Genomic DNA, 25471 nt, shown 5'->3' with positions numbered 1-25471 from the left:
GTATCACAGCCACTGGCTGCCTCAAACCCATCATTGATGCTCAAAATTCATTATATTTCCTCTCTATAAACACCTATAGGATATGCTGGGCCTCATCCCTGGCTGGACTGAAAGCCCAGAGGAGTCTTACAATGAACAGTAGACAGAGAGTGACGGGGCTGGGGGCTTTAATACAGACAGAGCCTCTGTCCCTTTTTGGCTGCAGTGAACAGCAGAAGGGTTGGACCTGAAGTGATGGCGCTGTGCCGGCAAAGCACTTTGGCACATGCCGGGATATGAAAGGCTCTAATGAGACCCATTTCACAATTCACCGGCCACGTGCATTAAGCAGGCAAAGATTCCTTCCTAATATCCCTGCAATATATCCTAGGGCTCAGGTCTACACCAGGATCCCCCAGCAGCCCACCAAACCTGATCACCCTCTGTCCTTTCATTCCTCTTTCTTGGCAGTGAAGTTAGCTAAAGGAGAGGCAGAAGTCTAGCTTTAAAGAGACAGGAGGCTTTTCCAACTGCAGATCTCTCTCGGTCTACAGGAACCTTCCAGGGACCTGAAGTGCATGCTAATCCTTCCACTGGTGAAGAGATTGGGCTCCCTCATAGTAAAGCCATTGTTCTTTCTAATTGTCAGAGACTGCTGCTCCGCACTTGCCTGGAGCGATTCAATTAACATATCGCCACAACACCAACCTTTATAATATGTTCTGTGTCCTACCAACAAGGGAGAGCCCCAACTCTGCTTCCATCCACAGCTTCAGTCTAATTAGGTCTTTAATACATAAACAGACTGGGAGGGGTGGGGGACAGAAACCTGGGCAGAAGTGAACGTCTGACTCACTTTCTACCTAAAATCGACCTCTTGGAGTTGCAATTATTATTTTCTTTTTGTGATTAATAAGCAATGATTGAGGAAGTTGAGAACAAAAGAAAGGACAGAGGGAGGAGGAAGGGATGGGAAGGACTAAGGGTGAAGGAAACAGGGAGGGATGCAGAGAGGGTGAGGGGAAGAAAATGCTGTTTGCTGCTCTGGGGAATTGAAAAAAAAAAAAAAACATGTAACTTCTGCTAGAAACTATCACCATGGCAACATTCAAACAATACAGAGAAAGCCTTCCTAGCTCCCTACTTGCCTGCCTAAACACTACTGGGTAGATGCTAACTCTTTTACGATAGCTTCTGACTTTCTGCCTTTTCAGTTAGCAAAAATCAGAGTCCCCTGGATACCTCCCATGATGCACTTGAATTCATTCACCCACACACATGCTCTGGTTCCGATGAGGAGATTCTCCCTAGAGATCAGCTAACTGAGCTATCGGTATTCTCTCTGCCCAGATTAGAACAGCTCAGCTGGGGTGAGATCTCCCTCTCTCTCACTCTCATTTAACTTTGCAAAAATCAGCACACTTGGAGATCTGGCTCAGATTCAACTGTAAACCATTCAAGAGAGGCACATTTTTTCATTTTCCAGTATCAAAACCCTACCCAGAAACTCCATGTCTTCGTTATTGAAGTTCCCATCCTCATGACTGAGACACTGGTTCAAAGAAAACATGTCTGTTGCCCTAAAAATGAGTTCCTTAGTACTGCAGTTCTCAGCTAAACAAACAAACAACATACAAAATGATTAGCTGCAGGGACAAGAGGGTATCTAAGGAAACATCACAATCTACTTGTTCTAGGCAGGACCATATCTACAATAAAAGATGATCTAAATAATTAGGGTACTGTATTAGTCATCATAAGAAAAAGACCTCATCTTTTTAAAATCTGTGGACCCCTTCCATCTCCTTCCAGACCTACTTCAGCAACAGATAAACAATATAATAAGATGGTTGCATTTCCTATAATGACTTGGTAAAAATTGAGGAGATAAAACAAATGGGCCCCTCCCTCCCCAAGTACTGGTGTTTCAGCAGTTTATAGTATGGCAAGAACTGGGGAACAAAGTCATCACTGGCTTTTCTAAATAAATTTTCCCTTGTACTCCTTCCCAACTCTTCACGGTTTATCACAAGCGACCTGGGGGGAAGGAAATAGCTGCTTGATAAGTTCTGGGACTAAAACTTGTTGAAAGGATGAAAAGAAATAGATTTTAAAAGCACCATGAAGTATGACAATAAATGCTTTATCATCTACTATTACTATTATTAGGGAGTAATCATAGTAATCTCTAAACTAGAAAGAAATTATCTAAAGCTAGAAAAAGAGTCAGAAAGAGAACTTAAAACCTCAAATATCACAATTTAACATATTCAAGACATTTATCTTCAAAAATTGCAGAATAAAACTAAATCATGTAGCACTTTCCTTCCTCTAACCCAGTGTTTTCTGCTGTCCCTCAGAAAGAAAGGAGGAAAGTCCTTTCTGAATCCTGAAGTCCAAGTAATACATCTGTGAATGTCCACCAGGTCCCCACAAAGCCAGGTATTCGCATGCTGAGAAAAATGACTGTAGCTCATTATTATTATTTTTTTTTAATGATGGCTTTTAAGGATCTTTTTTCAACTTTTGTTTGCATTAGTTCACATATGGATGTTATTCAAATTCATAGTCTCTTTCTTAAGTCTTTCATGAGCAGGACAGCAAACTTCATGTGACTGTGAAGCTTGTGCAATGCACAACTCTACAGACCACCTGGATTTTTGTGAACAGTGATCTTTGTGAACAACATCAGTGAGGACTATGCAATACCAAACTTGTAACAAGCCTATTAGCAGTTATAACTTAAAGCATACAATTTGCACTAAAATATATTTATGGAACTATTTTTAAAAAAATGAGAACCTCAGAGGTGGCGCCTGTGGCTCAAAGGAGTAGGGCGCCAGCCCCATATGCCGGAGGTGGTGGGTTCAAACCCAGCCCTGGACAAAAAATGCAAAAATAAACAAAAAAAGAGAACCTCGGGGAGAGCAATTAACAATATTTTGAAAAGCCAACTGGAAATCCTAGTGTACTCACACACTTGCATAAGGCAGTTAAAGCCCCTTTCCTTTTGACTCAATTTATAATAAATCATAGTAACAAAGTTCATCTAGTACATTTCAAAAAGAAAAGTGATGACTGGAAAGTATATGTTTTGTATTGGTAAAAATGGAGAAATGAATTGTAATTATTTATTAAGCAAAGTAGTTGTGGGATATGGGAGGAAAAACAATAAAAGTTTATCTTGATGGTAAAGGTATTGGAAAATAATGGCCTACATCATGAACTACATTGGAGGAATCTTTTCATCCCGAAGATGTTTCCATCTACTCATTCATGGGATCTACCAAAATGTATTGAAAATTTCCGTGTACTATACTAGGTAGATGTCCAAATTGACACGATGAATAAAACGATGTCCATATCGTAAAATAAGTCACAATCTAGCACAATCCAACTAAGCAGATATGCTGTAACAAAGCTAAGAGGTATCCCAGATGTCTGAACAAAATGTTCATAAACAAGGCACTGGAGCCTCAGTGGGCCCAGAGGACCGAAAGACAACTTTTCCAGAGAAAGTAACTCGGCCTCAGACTTGACATAGGAGTATTTCTAGGCAAATGGAGCAGCTCTCACAAGGTTGGGGCCAAAACTACCCTGGCATATTTCCAGAGGAAAGAAACACTACTATGGCAGGCAGATGCAAGAGGGCGCAAATAAGCTGGCCAGACCACACTTCCCAGAGAAAAGTCTAGATTTTAGTCTATAAATATATTTCTAGGATATAGAGAAGAGGGTGTTCCGCCTTACTTCTTGGGATACTTCTTTTTTTTTTTTTATTGTTAAATCATAGCTGTGTACATTAGTGCAATCGCCTGTACCCAGTCTAGGATGCACCATAGTTCTTGGGATACTTCTAAAGGAAGAATAACTAATGGACTACACTGAAGAAAAGTTGGCGTTCTCAGAAAAACTAGTTAGAGATAATTGAGGAAAGACACTGTAGCCTGGACTGAGGGACCAGCAGGACAGACAAAAGCTGACTTTAAGACAGTGAGTAGATGAGATCTGATGACTGCGTGGCTAGGAGGGAGGTTAAAGAGACATTCCTATTAGTTAAAATTATAAATATATAGGTCCCTGGAGGGAAAGTACTCAGTTACAGTTGATGTATTAATTTTGCAAGGCCTGCAAAGCCAGGGAAGTGGGATCTTTCCAGCAATGAACATTTTTTGCATACAGCCGACTAAGATGTGAGTCTCATCTCACAAAACGAACCTGACTGACATCTCTCAGCAATGCAGAGAGATTGGGAATAGAAAAGATTCAAAGAAGAAGCCCTCACCATTTAAGGATCAGAGCAGCAAGATGAGAGGAGAATGACCGTCAGACAAATAAAGGGAGTGATCAACGGGCAGTGCCCCAAACCCTTGGAAGCATTTCTGGAAGCCAGAGGCAGATACTGACATCAAGTGCTACAGAGACATTTTACATGAAAAGAACTAAATCAGGTGTTGGCTGCCCAACATTAGGAATCCATCTGGTTTATAGGATATTGTATTAAACCCCAAATGTATTACTAGAATTGAATTTCTCATATAATTGTAAATTCCTAGAATATCTTATAGCATCTTGCAAAGGTCCATTGGATATGTTCAGTGAGTTAGGACAATTTTTCCTAAGTCTTTCATAGAAGTTGTTGCTTCCTTTCTTAAAGTCACACTTAGATATTATTGAAAACCATATTGAAAAATATGCAAGGCATATGTGAACTAAGCTACTGAAGAGCTTTCATTTTAGGAACTAGGAAGAAGGGAAACCATAGACATCTCAATTACAAGTAAAATATTCAGATTGAGTACCTGGTTATACAACAGCAAACTGCTACCAGATCAAGAAGTTTGAGTTTATTGACTCTAATTTGGGGTTCTGAAGTCAAGAGATACCTACCTTCTATTTCCGGCTTCACCATTTAGTTGCTATATAACCTAAGACAAATTGCTTAGTTTCTTTGCATTTCAGTTCACTAAGTGAGGATTTAGGAGAAAAACACATGTTCTGTTGTCAGTACAGTGCCTGGTGCATATCAAATGCTCAATAACTGACAATTACTACTGTTATTATTACATTACATAGTCCCCCCCTTTTCTCAGGAGATATGGTTCAAGACCCTCAGTGGATGCATGAAACTGCCCGTACATAAAACCAAATCTTACATGTACCATGCATAGCATATTCTTATACAGACATGCCTATGATAGCTAAATTTATGAATTAGGCACATTAAGAGATTAACAATATTTAATAATAAAATGGAACAATTATAATAATATATTATAATAAAAACTATGTGAATGGCATGCACTCATATTCATCTATTTTTTGATTGCACAATTGACCACAGGTAACTGACATCACAAGAAGCTTAAACCACAGATAATGGGAGACGACTGTTTCCCTGTAACCCCCACAATGTTAAAAGCTTCCATATGCATCAAAGGCTGGCATGAGGCTGTTCCAAAGTTTAAATAAAAGTATATTAACCTTCCTGAAGTTTTTCAGCATTTTCAGACTTTATTATGAATTTAATCAACATTGGAAAACATTATCAAAACTAATCTTTTACCAACTTTGATAATAAAGTGGAGAAAAAATCCTTCATTTCCGTACTCAGTTAATGGAAAGGAAAATATCCACAGCCTATTTAAATTTAAATGTTCACATTTTTATATAAAGTAACCACAGATTAAAAAGAAGAGAAAATCAGCTAGCAGTTATTGAATGCCAATCATTTCCCAAATACTTGAACATCTTAATGATCCTAAATAACTGCAAAAAACAAAACAAAACAAAACAAAACAAAAACTACACTTTTACAGTTAAGGAAACTGAGGCTTACTTAGCAAAGTTAATTGGCCAATTTAGGATCCTCCAGCTAACAGGTGGTGAAACAGAGTTGTCATCTATTCCAAATCCGTATTTCTCCTCAAACCATCTGGGCACATCCTTCACCTTGTTACCCACATACCTGTTGCTTTAGTACTGATTCCACCTTTCTCATAGAATACTATGAGGTTATTCTCCACATTTAAATAACTAGTGTCTGAGATCTGGGATTATATATTTTTAATTTTCAGGAATCCAGAATTCCTACCCTGTTTTCCCCAAAATAAGACATCCTCCGAAAATAAGACCTACTTACATGAAAGATAAAACGTCCCCTGAAAATAAGACCTAGTGCATCTTTGGAAGCACACCTTAAAATAAGACACTGTCTTATTTTTGGGAAAACAGGGTAGGTAGTTAATTATGAACTCAGAAACCTAAAATCTTAGTGATTAAAGCAACCATGATTTTTACGTTTATCTGACAGAGGAGATTTTAAGACCTGGAGGGGTAAGGTGACTTGTAAAAAAGGTCACATTTCATTCATGACAATTCCAAGAATAAGAAAACCATACTGTATCATCTAATTTTCATACCTCAGATTTTCTAACATAAGAAAACCATTCATTGTTGCTCTGTGTGTGTGTAGAGTATACCCACTGGTGTTTCTCATCAAGCTTCTGTAGATTCCTGAAGGCCAGGCTTCTTGTGGATGCCTGCAGGTGTATGCATGCACACAGGTTTTTGTATGCATTTGAGTCCTTTAGAGGGGTTGTTTCTTAGACTAAGTTTGGTTGGTTATTCAAGGAATAATTATTGTGTGCATACTATTTGTCAGATAGTCTTTTAAGGTGCTAAGGACAGACCAGAGAACAGAATAAAGTCCTTCCTCTCAGAGAATGTGACAAGCATATTATCTAAGCCACAAGATCTGCCTACCCAAATGTCAACTGTCAAAATTCAATTTCTCCAGAGAAATTATTTTGAAGAAATGAAAGATGTAAAGATTTTTGATCCCTTAAGGAGCCTTCTAAGACACCATTTATAAATCATTAATTTTTTTATGCCTGTCTTATGAAGTACTTGACAAGCTAAGCAAAGTTTCCATGGACACAAAAGTAGACTTCCCACAATTCGCAAAGTATGATTTTCACTGGATTAATGGCATTCATCCAAGCACTTCTGAATGTGTTTTAAAACTGTAGGATCTTATCCCAAATGGTCCTATCTACTTCTGTGATACTCCAACTCTAATCCTGCTCACGGGTTTCCCTTTTTCATCCATGTCAATATGAACTTAGATTAACATCTTCCTGCCCATGGGGACCACATCTCTTTCTTGCAAACCATGCATTACCTAAACTAAAATGATCAATGTAAATGTGCATTTATCGAACGCTTGCTGTGCATGACAAATGCCATCTGATTTTGTCCTCCTGGCAGTCAGTTCCATGCAGTTGCTATTACCTCTTTTTGACAGGGAAGCAAACAGACTCAGAGAGCTTAAATGGTGCACGGAACACAAATGACCTAGTGGCAAGCTGAGTATTTGAATTTAATTGGGATGCTAGAGTCCAAGTTTTACCTGATTTCTTAGATACCTTTTAGAAAGTATGCAAAACGGTAAAATTTATCACATAGTGAGTATGTCCATTGATCATTTCCATCTTTTCTCAAGACCAGTCAAAATGGTTAACTTTAAAATGCTTTTCCAAGACGGATAAAGATTTCAAGTTGCTTTCATTGAAAAGAAACAGTATAAAAATCCAGTGCACATCTACCTCCCAAGCCTGACTGGACTATTATCATCCACAGATATGACAACAAGAATATTTACAATAAGACTCTTCTTCCTTAAAGAGAAAACAGGTCCCTGGAAGCATATTGAGGAAATGCATAAAGCACAGGGCTGCTAGTGTAGAGAATAAAATTATAAGCAAGAACCACGACTGGATGCCTTGGAAAACCACTGGTGAGTTGGTCTGCACATGGAAACTATGACGTGTATGCCTGCATTAAATCTTCTTGATCCCGTACATTCTTTTGGGTCTGTAGCTTATCACAAAGAAAGATAGGGTTTAACTAATGAAGGGTTCCTTTTCACTAGGAAGACTGTGTATGCAAATTGTGGTCTTCGGGGCCTCAATATTAGTAGTGAAATTTTATACCATCTAATTTCGATTATATAACTCCATAGACATTTGCTCTACTTTGTGCATTCCAGGTCCAGACTATGTATTAATAATGTGTAGCTTAAATGATACATTTAAAATATAAGGACTATCTCCTGCAACTTCTAGACCCAAAGCACACACATTAATAGCATGATTTCCCTCTAAAATTGCAATAATTGTTATTTTTGCTGAGATTCATTTCTTCTATACCTTTAGAAGAAAATCATGATTTATAGTTTCTCATCCAAGGAAACATTTTATATCTCAAATAATATACTGAGCCAATCTGTCCAGATGGAACCTCAAAAGAGGAAGCTAGCAACTACTGTAAGGTATATCATCCCTAGTTTCTAAGTACAGTCACTAGAACTGCCAAAGAGTTTGGCCAGACTGTTATTCATTGTCAGGAAGTTAATTCAAATTAATCCAAGAATAATCATAACAAGCAGCCATCCTTAGGGGGTCTGTTATGCCTGAAGCTTTGAATAACATTACTTATCATTCACAGAACAATTCAACAAATTAGATATTACCATTCTCATCCCAAAGATGAGACAATTGAGAGGCAAAGAAATTAAAGGTATTGCTCACAGGGCACAGCTATGACAGTAAGGAGGAAGAGATTTGAAAAGGTAACTTCAAAACTTATAGACCCCAGCAGCTTTCTGGGCAAGCGGTCTTGAGCAGATTCTGGTACACAACTACCTCCTCACAAATGCTAATCAAGGGGAGGGGGCTAACTTCAGCCCTGAAATCAACTGATAAGTTTCTAGCTCCATCCCTGCCATAATTCTTTCATCAGTCCATGAAGAACTTGACCAAAATTCAGGACCAACTCTGCCTGCAAAACCAGAAGAGCTAACCCCCAAGCTGGGTCATGAGTTTCAAACTGCAGAGCTGGTGAAATGATTCACCAGCATAAAAAATGATGACATCTTTCAATGCCCCATCATCTCCAGATTTAAGTGGAGGTGGGTGGAAGGACACATTTCAGCCCACAATTCTAAACCAATTCTCTCTCTGCGTGTGTTTCTCTTTTCTTTCCTTCCTCCCTCTCAGGAAAGTTTGCATGTGTATATAAATAAGTATAGAAGTTAGAGGGAGGGGATGACACTGTCACAAGAGACACATACTTTGAGGTCTAATCACAGTAACACTGAAGACATTTGGATGTCAAAAAATACATAAAGAAAAAGAAAAACAAGAACAAAAATAAGACCTCCCCCAACTGGCAGACCCAACCTAACTAGAAAGCTAGGTTTCCAATGTGAAGCCCAGAGCTATGAAGTAAAAAGCATCATTGTACATTTTGTACATTTTTCCCCTTCTTACTTTTTTTGTTAGTTTTGCTAAGTTCCTGAACAGGAACTAAATATGTCCTTCAATGACCACAAATGGTGACTAAACTCTGATCATGTAAAGCAAAACAAAGAAGCCGACACACAAACACACACACAAAAAACACGGAAGAGAATTATGATAATATATGCAGAAGTCTGCTAGGAGCTCCAGGAGGGCAACAACATCCTGCACAATTATTTTCATAGGTTGTTAAATGTATTGGCTGATTTGTGTCCCAACAGGAAACATGTGCCCAGAAAAATAAATTAGAGAAGTGCTCAGCTGTAGGCTAGTTTAGTTAAGGAATAATGAAAAAGATAAGAATAGATGATGTGGGTGAAAAGAACAGACTCAGATGCTTTTAGCTGGGAGTTTCTGGTTTCTATTATCACCTCTGGAATATAAATCTAACTCCACGGTGCATTAATGACTCTCTGGGGACCACCGCTCATGGGATTAAATGTGGCTAACACCAAGACAGGGCCCAGGGGTTTAGTGCCTTTCATCTCCTTGGAATATGCCAGAGGGTGGATTTTTTTCAAAAATAGTATTAAAGCCAGGGTAATTTGAACTATGCCATGAAACGAAGAAAGGAAAAAGGGAGCAAGAGAGGAAGCAGGGAAGGGGAGAAAAGGAATGTTGGAGTTTTCATCCCTTGAGGGCTACTCGGGCAGGAGTTTATTTCAAGCCCTGGGGACCAATGTATCTTCCTCTCAGTCTTCTTGATAAAAATGGCAGCTTAGGGACAGAAGTAGCCATGTAAGGCTATGTACGGCTGATACCCGTCCACTTTGGATCCAGAACTGACCTGTGTCTGCTGTTTGGGGGCCTGTGTGAATCACCTGTCTTATTCTGTTTGGCTGTTCATCAAAGAGTTATAGGTGCTCCAGGCCTTGGTGTCTTGGGTGATTGGCATGAGATTTCTGAGGAGTGTGCTGGCTCTAAAGTTGTATGAGTCTATGATTCTGAGACAAGGCCCCAGAGAGAAGTAGGGAAGGGTGAGAGGGAGAGTTGTGCTTAAAAGCCCAGTTTCAGGACTCTGGTGCTGTGGGGGAGGAGGAGGGGACCCCACAGGCTCTCAGGCTCTCTAAGCATTTTCCACCTCCTCTTTCATGTTTCTATATTGGCCTCTTTTTCACAAGACAAAGGAGGCTTGTGAGAAGCTTTGGTGCTTAACATAAAAACCTGCCCTTCCACTTCTTTTTCTGAGTTACCACAGAGCACTAGATTTCTGTCTTTTCCTCCAGAGCTGTGTCCTGGTTAATGTTAGGAAGGTTTCTGGCAAAACCTACGTCAACTCCCATGGCCCTTTACCATCTCTGCACAGCTTCTGTTATCCAGAGAAGTCCTTCATTAGGAGGGGGTGGGGTTGAAGAGAAGTAGGTTCCTCCTTGTTTCATTTCTTAGCCCTGGTGAGAACTCAGGTCATCTGAAGACCACCTTTGGGCATGTGTATGTGTGCAAGAGAGATGGTGAGAAGTGCAGTCACCTCTCTCCACCAGCTTCCTCCCCCATACCCACCCACCAGCCAGAAGCCACCCTTCCCATGCTTGGTTTAGTATCATATTTTTGTGTTAATACATTCTGTCACTCTGCAATGTCATGTTGAATAATGAAATTTAAATTGAGTCCCTTCGATTTCCAATAGCCAAACATTTGTGCATCTAATTCCAGGGCTGCCACACAACTTAAATGCATTCTAGACTGTCAATCACCTGGCACCATCATCCGGTACTGCAGCAGCTTTCTTAGGGACATTTTTTCTCCCTGGTGAACGTTTGCAAAAGATGTTTGCCTAGGATGCAGACAGGCTGCCTCCACAGAGCAAACCAGTTCATCAGTTGAGCACAGCCTGTTGGAGCAAACGCATGGGCCACCCTCTCTCCCTTGTTTTCTGGGCCCTTCATAACCAGGTCTTTAGGATAAAGAGACCAAGAACATCAAATTAATGGACATTTTCTTTACCAATAAGTAAGAAAATAAGGGTCACTCACTGTATTTCAGACTGATCACAGCAACATCCAGATGGAAATCCAGGTGGTAAAGAACAAGAGAAAATGCATGATCTTGACACCAAAAAAAAAAAAAAAAAAGGTTGATGAAGAAAAATCCAACTGCAATTATCCTTCAATTTCAGTCAACACAGGCACAAATCCAACTGTGCTCTGCTGCTTTGGCTCCCCCAATCCATGCTTCATCCTGCCGCGGTCAACTTTTCTTCTCTGACATTTCTTTGCAGATATATTATTAATTTCCTCTCCTCTTGTGGGAAATTCAAAAAGAAAACACCACCGTATCAGGTCTTTACTTTCCTAAAAAAGCCCCAAACTTTTCATTCCAAAAATATCTCCTTGGCTTACTTTCTCCTTTATGGAGAATACACGGACATACTTTTTCTTTGTGGATCCTGGGTTCTCCATTTCCAACCATCCTTTTGGGGGAAGGGGGCAGCTGTTTGAATATTATTTATTTATGTCAGAACACACCGACCCCCGCGGGTCTAACACTGGTTTATTTCATTTTTTAAAGGTTCCCCGTGTGCACATATACACATTTGTTTTCAGATCCAGGTCTCGCAAGAAAAAGCTTCGTTCCTCCTCCTTTAGAGCAGTTTATCCACCGCATTCGGCTCCGAGAGAAAGCTGCGTCCCGCATCCTTCGTGTTTGCAAGGCACCCGACAGCCACCGCCACCAAAAAAGTCTCCTTTTTACATGGTCAGTTCCTCTCCCCAGCCTCCCCTTCAAAGAATTTGGGGATCAACTCCCCCCGCTCGCCACCCTTCCGGCCGGCCCCTTCGCCAAAGACGATCTGATTAGATTTCTCATCACAACCCAGTGCGCAATTGGATTTTTTATTTCAGCCACCAGGCCAGCCACCTTCCCCTCTAAACTCCCGTTATATCCCGTCTCCTTCCCTCCACCGCCTCTGCAATTTCATAATCTCACGTTAAATGGAGTGCGGGGGGCCGGGGCGGGGGCGGCGGCGGAGGCAGTGGAGGAAAATTTCAAGGCTCCGTCAGCTGTCAAGAAGAAACCCATTCCTCCCCACCCCGATACTTTTTCTTTCTTTTCTTTTTTTTTTTTCAAGGCTTGGGGTAGCTTTCGCAGCCCCTGCCCCCGCCCCCACCCCGGCACCCGATCTGGATCCTCCAGGTGTCGCAGAACTCCGAGATCAGGGCCGGGATCGCGGGGGAGACGCGCGGCGCGGTTCCTCGCCGGTGGCCCCCGCCGGCCCCCGGGTCCCCTTCTCCATCAGCGGGGGACACCGCGGCGACGGAAGTTCAGACTGGGCTTTTATTTCACATGGAGAGGACAAGCGATGGACTGACGGGGTATTAGGCAAATTAAAAAAAGGGGGGGGGAAGCAGAAGGAAAAAATAAAATTATAATAATAAAAAAAGAACGAAGGGGTTAAAAAATTCCTAATCGCTGGCTCTTCTCATTCTTCTCAAATGGAACTGCAGCTCTGATCTCATTCCCAGCTGCGCTGGGCACATCTCGGAGCCACAAGTTGGTTCTTCTTGGCGCAGAGCTCCGCGCCGCCGGCTAGTTCTTGGCCCGGAGACGCGTCCTCGGAGCGCAGGGGCTGCGCGCCGCCCTTAGCGCCATCTCCCCGGCTCGTGGCAGAAGCCCCAGTCCCCTTCCATCCGCACTTCGGCTGCAACTCTCTTCCTCCCACTCCTTCGCTTTCTCCTCCTTTCCCCCCAAATTAATAAATGCGCTCCCTGCGCGGTCGGCAGCTACTTCCAGTCTAGGCTTTCTTTCGACCAATGCCACTTCCTGACGTTTAGGGTCCTAGCTTCCAAAAGCTCCTTTCGGACTGCAGTCCCCTTCCCTCCCCTGCCCCTCTTGCCTTCCTCTTTTCCTTTCCCTTTCTCTGCTTGTGATCAGTAAAATACAATTACCCAATTACCTCCCATCATCTTAGCACTGATTGGTCAATTGCATTAACACTTGAAGTCAGGGAAGAGGGGATTGGAGCCTCTGAGGCGTGGCACTGCTGCCACCTAGAGGGCAGAATCGGAACGGCTGCGCGTCAAAGCAGCCCCCACGCTAGGAGGTTAGTAATAGGCAAAGAAACGCGGGCTGTGTGGGAGTTGTCAGTTTTTTTCGAAAAGCCTGCCTGTTTTCATCCAGAAATTGAGGAGTTTTGAGCTACTAAAGGGAAGATACTGAAATAAAATCACCACTAGGGTTCAAAATTATCACCAAACACACAAAGCTGTTGCTTTCAAATTGCAGGGTGAGAGCCTATTCCCTAGCCAACCGAACAGGCTGGTCCCAAGTGAGGATTAACAGGATGCTATTACTTAGAAAAGGCTCACCACAAACAATCAGGAGTTGCTCAAAAGCTACTGGCGAGGGAGCCTGTAGTGCAGCAGCATAATCTCACGGAGGAAGCAACTGTAAAGGCGAGATAGTAGCCTTCAGCCTTTGCAGTGTTACAGTAAATTGGCCTGTTCGGTTTGTACACGACATCCAGGACAGCTTGACAACTCAATTCCAAAACCCTCTGCTCCGGATGTGGGCTTCTCCATCAACTTACGTTAGGAAAGCGGTTGGCACATTTCAGCTTCACTGGGTCCTCTTCAAAAGAGGGGCCAGACTCACCAAATAACGCTATTAATAGTCTTTATATTGCTTTCTTTCTCTATAATTATCATAAGGCCTTTTCTGTAAGCTGTAGATATTCATTCTATGTCATTAGGTATGTGACCTTGCCTTATGAAATGGACACAATTAGGAATGACAATTCAAAAAATAACACTTTTTTTTTGGCGAGGAAGAGTGTTAATGTGTGTGGTAAGTGTCCTGTCAGTCATGATCTTTGGCTGATTTTATTTATTTATCTATTTATTTATTTATTTTTAGAGGCAGAGTTTCACTTTGTTGCCCTCAGTAGAGTGCAGTTCTGTCCCAGCTCACAGCAACCTCCAGCTCTTGGGCTTAGGTGATTCTCTTGCCTCAGCCTCCCGAGTAGTTGGGACTACCAGCCCCTGCCACAACGCCCGGCTATTTTTTTTTTTTGTTGTTGCAGTTTGGCCAGGGCCCGGTTTGAACCCGCCACTCTCAGTATATGGAGCTGGCACCCTACTTACTGAGCCACAGGCACTGCCTGCTGATTTTATTTTTGAGAAATCAAAGTATATTATTAGTATAAAAACAATTTTAAATAAAGTAAATGATAATGAAAAGCTTCATCAGACAAAAAAAAGAAGAAAAGTTTTACAAAGGGAATGTTAGGGGCTTATCTAAGTTTACACTACATGTTCGTTTTTTCCCTTCCCTGTTTCTTTTATAGAACATGGATATTTCCTTGCTTAGAGTTAAACAAAAATTACATATATAAATTTCTTTGGGTTCTGAGAATTTGCTGTAATGTGGAACTCAAATGTCAGCACTTTCAAGCAGAAAGACCTTTCCTACCTAACACATGAATTGTGATTCATTGTAATTTCTCCACCTTTTTGGAGAACTTTGAAGTTATAAATTATATCAGAATGTGAATTTGTTGAGAGTTAATAGCATTGTTTTTATTTTTTAAATGAATGCTGTATTAATTGTTTCAAAGCACTAGTGAGCAGTTGACTATAACTTTGTGTTCTGAAGCTCTTCCATTCATATGTCAATTATAGTTTGTCCACTGATAAACCATTAAACAGTACTTTCAGAGGAGTCTATATTTTGGTTCTGAAGTAAGCCAAAAGCCATTTAAAGTGAAAATATTCCTTCTAGGGACTTTGACAGCAAGGGAAAGGCTTGTTTTTGATTTGTTTTTCAAAGATGATTATTAGCTATCTCCCAGACATCTTGAATGCCTTTCAGAATGAATCTGTTGATCTATTAAGCAAAGAATCAGGGAAGAATAAGTGCTATTTAGCCAAAAGGAAAAAAGGAAAGGTTTGCCATTCTTGTATACCTTCCCATTCAACAGCTGTTAAAAGATGTGGGTATCTTTGCCCTCATCTGCTATACATTCACGGTATGTGACCTTGAATTAGTCATTTCACTTTCATTTTTAGATTCAACCAGTAATTATTGAGTATTTGCAGCATGGCCTTTTGCTATACTTTTTTAGTATAAGGTAGTACACATTACCTTATTTAATCCTCAAAACAACCTCCTGAGTGATTTTGAAGATGGGGAAAGTGAAACTTAAAGTCATATACTTAGTAAATGACATAGCCAAACTTTGAACCCAGATCTCTTCAATTTCAGTTCTGGATTTGGTTTCAGCTGGTTTTGCTGTAACATCCAGGTTTTGGTAACATGAGGAACACCTCCACGAGTGTATAGGCTGTCATTATTAGCCCTGAATTCTAGAGGTAAAATTGAGACCCTTTGATGGGATAGTGTTGCCACTTCTATCCCTGAAGAACCTTACTTAAAGAGAATTGAAATTGTAGCAAACAAGCTATCACAAAAATATACATGCAAACTAAATTGTTGTTAATAACAAATAACAACATAAGTATAGATATTTATGGAGAAGAGGTGTCTGGCTAATGTCAATAATGACAGAAAATATGTTCAAGTAAAATTTTTCATAAATGCTCTTTTAAAGGAAATGACATCACATCATCACACTCCCTTTTAGCCTACCTTGTTACCCCAACTAGTTATCAAAAGCAGAATGTCACTGAAATTAGATGACTTGTGACAACATGGGGCCCAGTGCTAACCCATAGCCTTGTCTTATGGACATACAGAGTTCTGTGTTTGTTCTCTGATTTGTGGACATTTTGGATGGTGAAACAAAACCATCATGTCATTTCACTGTGTCTTGGTGACTCTACCAAGTGTAATCTTTAGCAAACAGCAAGGGACAGCATCTTGTAATCAGAAATACAAAATACCAAGTCGGATGAATTCAGTAACTTTGCTTAAAAATAAAGGAAACGTGAATGTCTATTGTGTTTATTAATTGGATTTAACAGGCTTTAGGCTACTCTACTGAAGCACAATACATACTTACAGCCTGAGTCTTTATTCTGTATTATAAATCCTGGGAATAGATGTTTCTTTTTCACTTTCAGTACTATTAAACAGGGACCAGAATATTCTCTGAGATAATTGTATCAAGCTTGCCTCCATAGTCACACATAATGACATGTAAATTAACTTCATTAAACCATCTTCTATTTTGAAAATTACTTTGATGTTAAAATATCATACGTAATGGGAGTTTAGTACATTAGTTATGCTAGACAGTATTACATAGATGCTGCATTTCAGAACTGGAATACATCCTAACAATAACCTACAAAGTATTCTTTCTTCATTGAAATATAGATGAGGATCCTAAAGTCCAAGCAGATCTGCAAATTTCCTCATTTTTTTAAAAGTGCCTTCTCTATGCTGGCTAACCCTCTACTCAGCCTCATATGGTTTTACTTTCCTGTGTTCTTATAGGCTTAAAATTTTGTATTAAAAACTGGCATTTAATTAGAGGTTATAAGTACCAAGCATCGTTCTAAGTATGTTATATATTTTAGCTTATGCAATCCTTCCAATAATCTTATGAAGTGGGTATGATTAAAATTGCATTTTATAGATAATAAAATTAGAGTTGAAGTTCAATAAAAGCACCCAGCTAAGAAGTGACAGAGGCAAGATTTTAACTTGGGTTATTTCATTTCAGGGATTGTACTCCAAGCAAATATTTCCTATTATAATTTACTGTGCTGGATGGAAGTGATTTGCTCATGTCTTGAGTCCCCCTGCACCATGACTGATTTCACAAGAGTACTGTTTTATTTCCAATGCTTTGCATGTTGTTGAGTGAATAAATATCTAAGATTATGACATTAGGAAATGGAAAGACTTGCATTGTTTTTGTGTGACTCTATATGTTTTTTACTGTAGTATAAAAAAAATCCTACAAAGATGAGATCTTGATTGCAATTATTAAAATAGTAAACCAAAAAGAAGATTCAACCAAATAAGGTGATTTCTTCAGAGAATTATAACTTCTGAATCAGTTAGCAATCGATGCGTAATAAACCATCCCAAAATTTGGAGGCTGAAAACATCTATCATTAATTATGTCTCATAATTTCAAATGCCAGCGACTGGTGATGTGGCCCTTCTGGTCTTGGCTGGGTTCACAGTTTGCTGATCTACAGTGGTCTCAGCTGGGGTCACTGCCACGAGGGGCACTACCCTGTGTGTGTCTATCTCTCTTCATTTGTCTCAAGTATAAGGCAGAAGTTCAAGAAGGCAGGCGGAAAGACACGAATACGTTTTCAAACTTTAATGCAAATCAAATCTGTTAACTTCCCATGGGCCAAAGCAAATCACTCGGTTGAGCCCATTGTCAAGGCATGGGGCAGGTTATCTTACTCCCAAGGGGAGGCCACTGCAAACCTTACACAACAAAAGAGAGTGAAGAATCAGAGTGAGCACTGACATCAACCACAACCTCTCTTGCCTTATAAATAATGACGTTCCTTAGTGATGACTGAAGTGTGCTGAAAAGGAAACTATCCATGTTAGGGGCCATTCAGTCATTGATGACAAGATATCTAGGAATCGCCCATCATGAGCCAGGTACTCTAGAAATTATTAATTCCTCCGTTACCTCCACTTTCCTGATGACATCTATGGATACTATGTCAGGAATGGTTCACAGATGTGCACCAAAAAGAATGTACCCCATGTTTTTTATTACTTTTTACTGAGACCATTCCTAGCTTCCTCTGTGGACTCTTTGCCACTATTTTTTCTTCCTGTGCATTCTATTCTTTCTTTAGTACCATTTAGCATGTGAAAAAAGAAGTGGATGAGGGTGGTGCCTGTGGCTCAGTGAGTAGGGTGCTGGCCCCATATACTGAGGGTGGTGAGTTCAAACCCAACCCTGGCCAAACTGCAACAATAAAAAAATTAAAAAAAAAAAAGTGGATGAGAAAGTTTAGAGGAAGAAACAAAGGGAAAATCTGTTCCATATGTAGAGTAAGAAGAAACCACACAACACTGGGATAACTATTTGCAATGCACAGAATGAGATTCATACTCTAAATACCTAAACAGCTCTTAGAATTAGCTAGGAAAGAATGGGGAAAATACGTGAATATTCAATTCAAAGAAGAACTGGTTATTTTAACACTTATTTGTAACCATTTTGCAGAATCCTTTGGCCTCTTAAGAAATTTTGATTGGCTGGATGAATGAATGGCCCATTTGGTCCAGGAGAACACTGGATAGATAGTATTTATGCTAATTACAAGAAACGGAGACATATTATGGTCAGAATTCTACAGAAGTACGTGTAAAGAGCTGGAGGTGGCAGGCAGAGGAGGCAGTAGCTAACACTTTGTAGGGGGCCGTCCCAGGGAACTTCACACAGAGAAATCCTAATGCATTAGAAGCTTTATGGACATGAAGGTACCATTGATGATTGCAGAATGTTGCAGGCAGAGGACAAAGATCAAGATGCATTCTTATAAAAAATAATTTGTTGTCCAAAGATTAGCAGATTTAAAGCTTAAATTACTTACAAACTTGACTATGGGAGAGGTAATCAATTACAAGGTATTAGATGTCACGTAAGAGCCAGTGTCCAGGTTTTCAAAGTACAATCATCCCTTGTCATCCATGGGGTATTGGTTCCAGGGCCCATGCAGATTCCAAAGTCTGAGGATGCTGAAGTCTCTTATCTAACATGGTGTAGTATTTGTGCATTTCCTATGCACATCCTCTCATCCCTTACTTAAAATACCTAATACAGTCCCCACATATCACTTCATTCTCATGGAGTCAAGGTAGTATCCACCATGCAGAAAATTCAAGTTTTGCTTTTGGAACATTTATGAAAAACTTCCCCTAACTTATTTGCATTCTGTCAGTGGTTGAATCAATGAATGTGAAACCCACAGACACAGAGGACAGATGTATTTTTAAAATATTCTTTCCAGGAAGATATTAATCACAAAAGAGTCTGGAAAGGAAAAGGCATTATTAAAGGAGAGCATTTGTGGGGGGGGGGGTGTCTGTGTTTTACGCACACCAGGTAACAAGACTAACTCTAGGAATGACTTAATAAGCAAGTAGAAAGAAAAAAACCGTATGACAATTTGACAGCCAATTCTGATTGGATTTCGACCCAATTACATTTTAGAAATCCCTCTTACGTGGGGACTCAAGCACTTGCAGAAAATGATCTCCCTTACTGAATGTTTCCAAGAAAGATGGTATTTGTCCACAGACACGACATGACAGTATTTTTGTACCATTGAAACTAGGAATCTTTGCCCTGGAAAGAAAACTGCCTATAAAGGTATCTTTAAAACTCCACGAGGAATTAGGAGATGGTGTGAATCCAGTTGTGTAATTTGGGAAGACAGCTGCATTTTATCTAGCTAAATCAGCACTTGATACTAAAGAATTCCTAAAGAACATCATTTTATTTCAGCATCGGCCATGCAGTGCAGATTCAAGAAATGATAGCCTTGTCCTCCCCGCCCTACCCCCCACATTACTATTGTGCTTTCAGGAAATAAAGTGCATAGATTTCAAAACTGAGTTCTCTTCACACTGAAGGTTTGTTAACACATCTGTGATTCCAGGCCTCCAGCTGACAGAGTAGCGCATGATTCAAATAATGTTAAGCACTCTGCATTTTTAAATGTTCATGTTTCTAACATGCCCAACATTTCTGAGGGGGGGAAATGATTAGGCAGTGCTGCACACTTGTAAAAACATAATCCATGGTATTTACACAGAAAATGGAAACATCTTTATCACTTGAATGAAATAATACTTCAAACTCCCCCCGCCTCAAATAAACATATATACAGAGCTTTGAACTTTCAGAATGGGAGGGGCATGGAAACCTTTTGATTTTCATTACGCAGATATTTCTAATCCATAAATAACTGTGTTAGTTTTATGGGAGATGAAATGAATATTTCATATGAATATGAAACAAGAGATGAAATGAATATTTTGGGGGGAGAAAAGGGCCATGGATGTGCCTAGAGGTGTGGTCTCACTGTGCAGGGAGAACACTGGGGCTTCCACCTGCTTCAGTGACTGAGTGTTTGCTATTTTACCTGACATTAACCATCTTCCTGAAAGGATTTTTAAAGAATTTTAATAGTATTTATGGAAGCTTACATTTTTTCACTAAGATAACAGTTATGCCACAACGATATTCGACTTCTTTCTTTCTTACAGTTTCACAATTTTACTGGTTCTTATCTACATTAAGGGAAACATTTAAAAGTCCCCAGAAATTTCTCACTTCTATTGTATGTTTTCCTTCTTTTACCTCTGAGGTTAAAGGATGGCAAAATTATGATATTGGAACAAAGCTTCTTTGGAGAGGCCCATCCCCCTTTTCTGTGCTGCTTCTTTTTATTCTCCTTTATTCAAGGCTAAAACCTCAATCTTAGGCAGTTCCCTTCTACAGAAAGACAGATACTAAATAAACAAATGCAGCATATCTTACCTATTTGTTTATCACAAATACGTATCAATGCCAGTGGGTTCTGTATACACCATGACTGGGCAAAATAAGTGTAATTTTTCATTGTCTCCTACGAAAGCTTACGATTTTTAGAAAGGATTATTGAACATTCAGAAAGGGGATATACTTGAACTAGGGAAAGAGCAGAGAGTCCAAGCCAACAGCACGACATTTGGAATTTTGTAGACCTGAGTTTGAATTTTGCAGACATTCACTGGTTTGTTTGTTTGTTTGTTTGTTTTGAGAACTACAAACACTTTAAGGCTAAAGCTTAAGGAAAATATGTGGCAGGGAAGATGATGAAGTGCCAAAAACTGAACCTGCTTCTAACGGCAAGCTAAAGGATTCCTTCTATTATTCTGTTTCTTTGAAAGTTGAAAAGCCATCACTGAGAGATATCAGGTTAAGAAGTGACATGGTAAGTTTGGGTTTTATTACAGACACCTCAGGGGTAGTATGGAGATGGATTAGAGAGGAACGATTCTCTAATCATGGGAGGTTATGAGGATCCAGACAAAGGTAGCAGCTTTGGGGAGGGACACAGGGAGAAATGTGTCCCTCCCATGTAAGAAATGCCAAGTGTTACAATCTACAGAGTTTTGCTTGCATACTTGCTGTTTTGAGTGTGTGTGTGTGTGTTTATACATGCATGACATTTTATTTGGAGGCTGTAGATAACTCCCCTTCAGTGTAATGAAGTACTTCCTAGAAACAAAGCTCTCTGAACACAGAATGGGCTGCCTCATAAGGCAATGATTTTCCTGCCATTGGAGTTGCTCACACATAGGCTGCAAGTTGAGGTTGGGTCTTTAAGGCAAGCTCAGATTAGATCAGAAGCCCTTATGTCCTTGATCAAATTTCACTGGTCCACTTTCACAAAATGAGAAGGGTGAGAACCATGTAGTGGGATATTCCTATTAAATAGTTGATTTTAAACAAAGACCTTCAATTCGTGATTCAGTTTTTCATATTTTTTAAAACTGAAACATTCTTTTTTGTCTGACTTTTATTTCATTTTCTTTTCAAATGTAAATACCTTGCCAAATAAAAAAATTGGAAAGAACATATTGAGCAGCTATATATTCATTTTAATGACACGAAAGGCATTAACGTTTGGGGCCCCCTAGACTGATGGCCTTTCAGAGCCTCCTGGGCTCTTAGATTTTATGCTTTTATCAGAATACGTCTGCCTGAAGAAGTGCTTTCATGTAGATCCACAGAACAGTGTGATTGACATTATTCAACTTTTACAAAACAAATCATGTAACTGCAGGAAATGTTCCTAAAAGTTTGCAAGTACACCCTTTTCCAAAAGCCAAATTCAAAAGTGAAATTGATGACATCTTACAAACACTAGCTGAAATGTTCCTTTCACAGCACAATACAACACTGCAAAGATGTTAAGAGCCAAATTGCCAGCATCACTCACCAAAGTCAGCCATTCCAGATGACCTCTCCATACAGACTCAGAAATCTGAGTGAAGTCACTTTCCATATGTAACTTAGGGGCACTGCTAGGCCTGGCCCTCCTGGCTCTTTTTTTTTTTTAAGGTGCTGCTGACAAGCAGTGAAATGAAACTAAGCTTCAAGTCATAGAAAGGTGCCTCTAAGTGCTTCTGCTGTTAAATGTCATAGAATTTCAAATGGAAATGACATGAATTAATTTTCCTGAGAAGAACAAAAAGAAAAGGAAAATTGAGAAGAAAGGCAGCTTCTTGTAACATAATATGCAGATTAATGGCACCCACTGATTGACTGAAGTGTCAAAAAAACCACATTTTTCAGATATAAATGAAGCTACTGAAAGAGTTTGAGGTTTCTCTCGCTCACCATTATTCATTTGAAATATTAACTATAAAGTCAAAGTAAAATTGTCTTTCTTGGCATCTTTAACTTCTCTCCCTCAAAAGCTACCCTTTTGGACAATAGTCCTCATTGAAAGAGGATCAGATTTATCCAAGAACATTTCGCTGTACCAGAAATACAATTAAAATTCCTTAGAGTGACTCTTAAAATCCTCCTTTATTTGGCTTCGGCTTCCTCCTAACCTTTCTTCAATCTTATCCCACATCTCCTGTTCCCGCGCCCGGCTTCTCCAGGCATATTGTCTTCCTTCTTTGCTCAAATGGGGTTTCGGCACCAGCTGTCTCCTCTGCCTTGAGTATTCCCCGCTGCTCTTTGTGGGCAATGACATTTTCCACCTTAAAAGAGAGGACTAAACAACTGAAGTGGCCACCTCAAGTCTAAAATCTTCTGTGACAACTTGGATGGAGCTAGAGATCATTGTTCTGGGTGAAACCTCACAGGATTGGAGAAGCAAACACGTGTATTCAAACACCAGGCTACATCTGGTCCCACCAACTCTTACCTGCACCTAGGGAAGTAAATCTCAATGAAAATCAAACCAGGGAAAGGGTGAGGAGGTCGGTGGGTAAATTCACACCTATTGGGTATGGTGCACACTGGGTGGGGGGCATGCTTATGAAATTGACTCAATTTGTAAAAAAATTGACAACTAGATAGACAAAACATGTGTACTCCCTCATTTCTGAAATTAAAAAGAAAAAAAGAAAGCCCAAGAGAAAAAAATTGTCTTTTACTTTTCTGCAGAGTGCTTGTCTGAGGGCCACTTTCTTGTGTGGAATTGTTGTCTAGGTCTGCTGAAATTATCCGCAAGAGTGCAGACCTTGACTTTCTATGTCACGGTTCCGTCTTCCACTCATAGAATGGTAGCTGGCACAGAACAGGTGCTAAATTCAAAGTTTTGAAAATATAGCTGAAACAAGAAAAGTTAGAAGTGGAAACCAAATGTATAACATGATAAGGGGCAAAAACAAGACCAGAGAAGGGGGCATGCTGTTCCTTTGCAATTATTATTATGATACCTGGTCACCTCTAGGTAGGGCTTAATTGAATGATTAAGTGTCTTGTCTTATTTAGAGTTTGTCAAGTACCCCACCCCCAAAAGGGTGGGGGGAGAATGGGTGTTCCTAACTTCCAGCTGTATATATGCAATATTAAATACAAGTGTAGGCTTTTAAATCCATCATGTGAGATATGAGTATTGACTCCTCATATCCTAGCTGTGTGACCTTAACTTAGCTATTTAACCTCCCTAAGTCTGGAAGGTCTCATTGCATAAGTGGTTATATCTTCTCTACAGAGTTACAAGGATTAAAAGGAAATAATGTGAGGGAGGGGAGGGGAGGGGGAGGATGGGTGGAGGGAGGGTAATTGGCGGGAACACAACGACCGTGCATTTTACAAGGGTACATGTTAAATTCACTAAGTGTAGAGTATAAATGTCTTAACACAATAACTAAGAAAATGCGGTGAAGGCTATGCTAACCAGTTTGATGAAAATATTTCAAATGGTATATAAAACCAGCACATTGTACCCCAGGATTGCATTAATGTACACAGCTATGATTTAATAAAAAAAAATGAAATAATGTGCTAAAATAGTTGGCACACTTGCGTGCATCTGTTGAATACTCTACTATCAGTGATATTTGCTATTATTAACAAAGGCAGTATATCAAGTTGTTACTTGCTATAGGCCCCCTCTTCCACGTGTTGTTAATTAATTAATCAGATCGCTTTTATGGCTATCCCTCAATAGTACAGCAAATGTGACAAGTGAAAGAGCATCTTGCCCAGTGCTCTTCGGCAACTCTGCCTTGGTGTCTCTGCCTGTTTAGTTTGGCCAGACCGGAGGTTAAAGTTACTTTCTTCTATATAAACAGAAAGCAACTCGAACATTAAAAATTGGGGGGAAGCATTTTAAAGAAACTGTCATTTTGTCCTTATCTTTCCTATAAAGGTTTAGTTATTCTATCTTTAAAAAGGTCAGCCCTTTTCTCTCCCCAAGTTTCAAAAGAAATCTCAAAATGTGATATGACCTTGAACTAATTTCTTTTCCTTTCTGTGTCTCAGTTTGTCAGTTTTAAATTAGTGTAACAGGCTCCGTGCCCATAGCTAAGTGGTTAGGGTGCCTGCCACATACACCGAGGCAGGGGGGTTCAAACCCAGAACAGACTGCAACAAAAAAATAGCCAGGCATTGTGGTGGGAGCCTGTAGTCCCAGCTACTTGGGGGGCTGAGGCAAGAGAATCACTTGAGCCCAGGAGTTTGAGGTTGCTGTGAGCTGTGAAGCCACGGCACTACCACGGGCGACATAAAGACACTCTGTCTCGAACAAACAAATAAATAAATAAATTAGTACAACTATTCCTAACATAGCAGCTGCTCACTTCATGGTAGTGAGGTGAAAATTCATTTCACATGTTTAAAACCAGAGTTAACTTTGAAATTCCCTCCAACACACACCCACACATTAATTCATTTGCCACGTTCTCTATTCCCCGTGGGCAGAGTTCTATGCATGTATCACTTCCCTTACACTCCACTGGCTTTTGCTCCAGACCAGATCCTGAATGCTCTGCCCTGAAGAATTGCTCCTTCACCCCAACTCACTCACAGGGAAATTACGCACGTAGCTGCCATGCAAAGCAGCAAAGCATATTTACTGAGTGCTTACTGTGTATCAGGCACTGTGCTAAACACCCCATGTGCACTCTTATTTAATTACAGCATCAGCGATTGCCATGTCTGCTAAGAGCTACTTGGTTATATCCAAGTTCGTTACCCTTTCTCACATGGCCCTCTCCTTGTACTACCATTT

General features: G+C 40.0%; 1 protein-coding gene across 4 annotated transcripts in view; it reads right to left on the bottom strand.

The window, feature by feature from the left end:
* LRRC4C (leucine rich repeat containing 4C) overlaps window positions 1-25471 on the bottom strand; it is a 1324260-nt gene that overhangs the window by 153538 nt on the left and 1145251 nt on the right. For 3 of the 4 annotated variants that reach the window (XM_053560156.1, XM_053560152.1, XM_053560151.1), the window contains exon 1: window positions 11315-12656. The exons of the other annotated variant lie outside the window; for it this stretch is intronic. The gene's annotated coding sequence lies outside the window, so the exon portion shown is untranslated. Of the gene's footprint in view, window positions 1-11314; window positions 12657-25471 lie in introns of those variants that run through there. 4 annotated transcript variants of the gene reach the window in all.

Source organism: Nycticebus coucang, chromosome 14 (genome assembly GCF_027406575.1).
Source record: "Nycticebus coucang isolate mNycCou1 chromosome 14, mNycCou1.pri, whole genome shotgun sequence".
In the NCBI taxonomy this organism is placed as follows: Eukaryota; Metazoa; Chordata; class Mammalia; order Primates; family Lorisidae; genus Nycticebus; species Nycticebus coucang.
Note: the sequence above shows the minus strand (reverse complement) of the source record. Positions and strands in the feature narration are given on the sequence as shown.